Raw genomic sequence first — 5841 nt, forward strand, 5'->3', positions numbered from 1 at the left:
GGCTCTAACTCATGAGCTGTGAGATCATGACCTGAGCCAAAGTCAGACGCTTAACCAGTTGAGCCACCCAGGCGCCCCTATTTTTTGTTTTTAATAGAAAAATGTGAGCATGTTATGGTCTCCCAAAAGTTATCTTCCCAGGTAAATTTAAATAGAATCATTTTTAATGGCTGTAGGGATGTAATGGTATTTAATGATTGTATGTTCTACGAACTTGTTCAGCCAGTCCCTAAATTGTTGGACTTGTAGGGTATTTAGTTTTTCACGTGTACAAAGAATATTAAATGATTATTGTCGTACATAAATCCGTACATACCCCTGATTATTTCATTATAATAGATTCATAGAAATATAATTGCTGGATCAAAGGGAATGCACACTTAAAGATTCTAGATGTTACCAGACTCTCCCCTGGTGATGTATTTATTACTTTTCCACCAACAGAGTGTGCAAATGACACCTGTGTCTTCATCTTGCTAATCTTCAGTATTGTTAATCTTTGAGATCTTTTATTACCTCTTGAACATTTTTATCACCTTTGTTATCTTGTTTTAATGAGCATTTGTTGACTAAGTGTAAAAATGAACATCGTTCATATATTTATTGGCTCTATTTTTATGAATTGCCAGTAAATTACTTCTGCCTATTTTAAAATTGGAATATTTACATTTAAAAAGTTACAAGTGCTTTTTGTAAATCAGCCGTATAACCTCTCTGAAATATAATTATGAATATTATTAACGTTTCTTAATTTATGTTTTAACATGGCCTGTGGTGTTCATTTGCTGAAGGAAAAAATGAAATGTCTCACAAAAAGGAAGTATATGATGCCAAAGGAACTAAGATAGTAAAGGATACAGTTCATCTCTAAGCTATTAATATATATTTACAGTTTAAATTAAAATACAACAAAAAGATACGTTTTACATCTCAAGAAAATGATACTAAAATTCACTTTAGTAAAGTTACAGTTGACCCCCCTTGCACAACACAGATTTGAATTGCATTGGTCCACTTATCTGTGGATTTGTTTTTCTCAGTAATATAGTATTGTACCATAAATGTATTTTTCTTATGATTTCCTTAATCTTTTTCTCTGGTTTACCTTATTGTAAGAATATAATACATGTAACATACAAAATATGTGTTGATCGACAGTTTATGTTGTCAGTATGGGCAGTCAACTGAGGCTATTAATAAAGTTTTGGGGAGGGACAGCTGGGTGGCTCAGTTGACTGAGCCTCAGATTCCTGCTTTTGGTTCAGGCTCAGGTCATGATCTCATGGCTCCTGAGATCAAGCCCAGTGTTCAGCTCTGTACTAACAATACTGAGTCGGCTTGGGACACTCTCTCTCTGCCCCTCCCTTGCTTGTGCACTCTCTCTCTCACAATCTCTCTCTCAAAATAAATAAATTAAAAAAAAGTGATCTCTTTCTCCCTTTGCCCTTCCCCCGCTTGTGCTTTCTCCATGTCTAAAATAAAGTTTAAAAAAAGTTTTGGGGGAGTCTAAAGTTATATGTGGATTTTCCACTTGGGAGGGGTCAGTGTATCTAACCTCTGCGTTGTTCAAAGGACAAATGGTCAGAACATTCAAAGAAAATTATTTAAAAGGGAGAGAGGGAAGCAAAATGGAGGAGAATGGACTCTCTTGACATGATTTGTAGGCTAAATATAAAGATAATTAGGAGTACAAGAAAAAATACACTATGTGGTAAGTTATATAAAGTGTATACTATAAAATTATGCACAATTTTGTACTATGTAAAAACTCCATTTATGTAGAATTAATCAGAATCAGAAACCATAAGTAAGTGCAAATAAGTATACGTTTAAGGTGATGGGATTATTTTTGGGAAGTTTTTTATTTTTATGTAGGCATATTTTTAGTTTTGTCCTGTTTCTAACTTTGATATCAGTCTTATCTGTATTTTCTTCTAGCATTTATAGGTATCCTTAAAATCCTTTAAAATCCATCTAAAATTTATTTATGAGGAGGAAGGGAAGAATAATCTAGGTTGATTTTTTTTTCTCAATGACTTGGTGGTTGTCCACACACCATTTATTGAATATTCAGTCTTTCCTATAGATTTAAAATGGTATTTGTGTACAGCACTAAATTTCCATATGTACTTTATTTTCTGTTCTGTTGATTTATTTGTTACTGGACAGCAATATTATTGTTTTTTAATCTTCTCAACTTTATTATTATCACCCTTATTTTACAGATGAGGGATAACTTCTTGAAGGTCAGGAAACTAATAGATCGCAAAGTCAAAAGTCAAACTAGGGCAATTTGGCCCCAGATTCTATACCGGCTTTTTTTTTTTTCATGTTTATTCATTAAAATTCTTAAAAATGTTTTATTTATTTCTGAGAGAGAGAGAGAGACAGCGTGTGCAGGGGACGGTCAGAGAGAGAGGGAGACACAGAATCTGAAACAGGCTCCAGGCTCTGAGCTGTCAGCAGAGAGATCGACATGAGGCTTAAACTCTGGAGCTGTGAGATCATGATTTGAGCTGAAATCAAGAGTCGGACACTTAACCGACTGAGCCACCCAGGTGCCCCTAGAGTCTGTTCTCTTTACCTCTATGTTATATTGTCTCTCCATAATATGCAATCTGCTCATCTATAATGGACATGCCATTCAACTTGCCTGTACCACTCCCCCATGTCACAATCTGCATCCTTATCTTCTTTTAATGAGTGTATACCTACTTGATCCTCCCCTCCTCTGCCATAGCTGATTGGACTAGAGGGTAGGTAGAAAAGCTGGTCCAATCAGATTGTTTCTCCCAGAAATTGGTAAGTAGTCTCACCTGATCTCTTGACCTAGAAAGTGAGGACACCAAGGCAAAGCAGGGAGAGATGTTTGACCCACAAGTAAGTAGACAGTGCAGACAAAGCAGGCTTTCCGAGAGGCAGTCAGGAGAGAGGCAGAGTTAAGAAGCCCAGAAGAGGGTGGAGGAGTAGCTGCCTGGGATTCTGGAGCTTTCCAGGTCCTGGTTTGCCCCTACTAAGGCCTTACTACTTTTTCTTTTCTTGGGGATCTTTACAAGTTACCTCTCTTCCTTTAAATAAACTTCTCTTTCAGTTTAGGCTCACCTGAGGACCTCTCTTCCTTTTGAAACCAATTATGCCATCTAAAAACATGCCCCCTCAATTACCCATTTTCTTTTGGTTTCCCAGTAGCATTTTCTTTACATAAATCCTTTACATTTCTTCTTTAGTTCATTTCTAAATATATTTTAGGGTTTTTTTTTTTGCCCTTTATAATGATAATCTGTTTATTGTTGTCCCCTTTACATCTTTTTAAAAAAAAATGTTTATTATATTTGAGAGAGAGAATGCTTGCTATTGGGGGAAGGGCAAAGAGAGAGGGAAACAGGATCTGAAGCTGGCTCTGTGCTGACAGAGACCCCAAAGTGAGGCTTAAATTCATGTACCTACCTTGAGATCATGACCTGATTCCAAGAGGTTCACTTAGCTGATTGAGCCACCCAGGTGCCCCTACATTTTAATACATAAAAATTCTACTTTCATTGGGGTGCCTCCGTGGCTCAGTTAAGCATCCAACTTTGGCTCAGGTGGTGATCTCATGGCTCAGGGTTTGGAGCCCTGTATAGCCTGCTTGAAAATCTCTCTCTCTCCCTCTCTCTCTGCCTCTCCTCCACTCACACACACTCTCTAAATAAACTTAAAAAAATTCTACTTTCATCAGTTGAGACTACTAAATGTCAGTGGTTTGTAAATGTGAATTATTCTTTTAAAATAATGTTTTATCTATTAAGATAATGTTTCCTACCAGATATATATTTTAAGTTCTCTACTTTGAATTGTTCTGCTGATGATTCATGTGAGGATGATGATGATTCATCTGTTGGAAATGAGCCACAAGGATCCCAAAGAAGTATAGAATTTTCTGTAACCTGTTTTAAAAATAAAGTCTCATATATGAATAGAAACATTTGAGTTTTCAACAACGTTTAGCTGGTATGAAAACAGATACAATGAAAAAAGCTATTTTCAATAACACCAATTTCACAGATACAAAATAATAAGACATTATCTGGGTAAATATTTTGAATACAGTAGACAAAAAAATAGAGATTAAGAGAAATTGATATCTCACTCTTAATATAGGTACATTATCCTTTTTACAAAATCTTTGGCCAGATGTTTCAGAACTCAGAATTGTTGGAATTTAAACAAGAGTATAATGCATATATCATATTTTCTGTAACACCTCAGCAGGATATGGAGCAGCATCTTATAATCAAACATACTAATATTTGTGTAACAAGAATACATTAGTATTAACCTTAAGACTATATAACCTATATAATACCTATATATGTGTTCAGGTCAGATTTTCTGCCAAACGAGTTTGACTCAGCCTTATGAAAAACTTTAGGTTTCTAAAGCTTTTTTAGTTTTTGGAATTTTAGATAATGGCTTATAGATCTGTACAAGCAGATATGTTCAGATTTCAACATCTGGCCAGCTCTGGGGGTCAATTAAAAGAGTTCTTTGAAGTCCTGGCTATGTTAGATAGTCCTGTGGTTTGGGATGTTTAGTCTGAAGGCAAAGGAGTACACTTTTAGAAGAACAAAATACAGACTTTGAGGTAATTATTGAAAAAGTAATGGGTTAAGTATCTTGACTTGCATCTCTAAGCTTTGTCTTCAGTCATTATTATAGCGTGTAGTGCTTTGGTTGAAAAGAATTTCACTAACAGTTCCTAGAAAAACTTAACATAAAAAGTTGCTGTATTTTTCCTTAGGCTTACCAATGAAGGGATCCTTGATGTTTTTATTTCTAATACATAGACTCCCTTCCTTCTAAATATCCTCTGACTGTGAAGGTAATTGTTTCAGTTGAGTCTTTTAAAGTACCCGAATTTAGGAACCTATTCAGTCATCATATACATTGAGTGCCTACTCTGTGTCAGACTGTGCTAGGTACTGAGGATATAGTCTGGTGGGAGAGAAGTACACATCAATAGGACATTACAGTATCAGGAGATAAGTGATGTGAAAGGATAAGTACAGTGTGCCATGGAACACCATGTTCTGCGGTGAGGGAAGGACTAAAGGTTAAGTAAGAAATTAGGCAGGTGAATAGGGAGGGAAATAAAAACTGTTCTAACAGTGATTTTCTATGTATGGTTGGTTCATGGACCAGCAACATCAGCATCCCCTGGGAACTTGTCAGAAATGCAGATTCTTGGGCCCTATCACAGATCTACTGAATCAAAAACTCTGGGGGTGGAGCCTATCTGTGTTTTAATAAGCCTGACCATCCAAGTGGTCTCATGCCCACCAAAGTTTGAGAACCACTGTTCCAAACAGCAAATGTGATAAAATCAGTTGTAGGCAAGATGTTTAGTGTGTCTAAATGGCTCTATTTACTTGTGTGTCTGTGTTGGAGTGGGTTGGCAGCGTAGGGGGATCATGGAAATGACAGATGAGGTTGGAAAGGTGAGCATGCTTTACTTGGGGTTTTATGAGCCATGTTAAAGAGTTTGGGCTTCATTTATTCAACAAATATTTATTGCATATCTACATCGTAAGTATAATGTATAAAATGGATTCCTTCTGTCAGGGAACTTAGCCAAATAAGCAAATAAATGTATATGTTGGATGGTAAAAAAATGTTATGACGCAACAACTTGGATGAATCTCCAGAGAATTATGCTGAGTAGAAAAAGGCAATCCCAAAAGGTTAATACTGTATAATTCCATTTATATAACATTCTTGAAATAACAAAACTATAGAAATGGAGAACAGATTAGTGGTTGCCAGGAGTTACAGAGGGGGTGGAGGTTGGAGGGAAGTGGGTGT

The sequence above is a fragment of the Hyaena hyaena genome, unplaced genomic scaffold (genome assembly GCF_003009895.1).
Source record: "Hyaena hyaena isolate Hyena2069 unplaced genomic scaffold, ASM300989v1 scaffold_173, whole genome shotgun sequence".
In the NCBI taxonomy this organism is placed as follows: domain Eukaryota; kingdom Metazoa; phylum Chordata; class Mammalia; order Carnivora; family Hyaenidae; genus Hyaena; species Hyaena hyaena.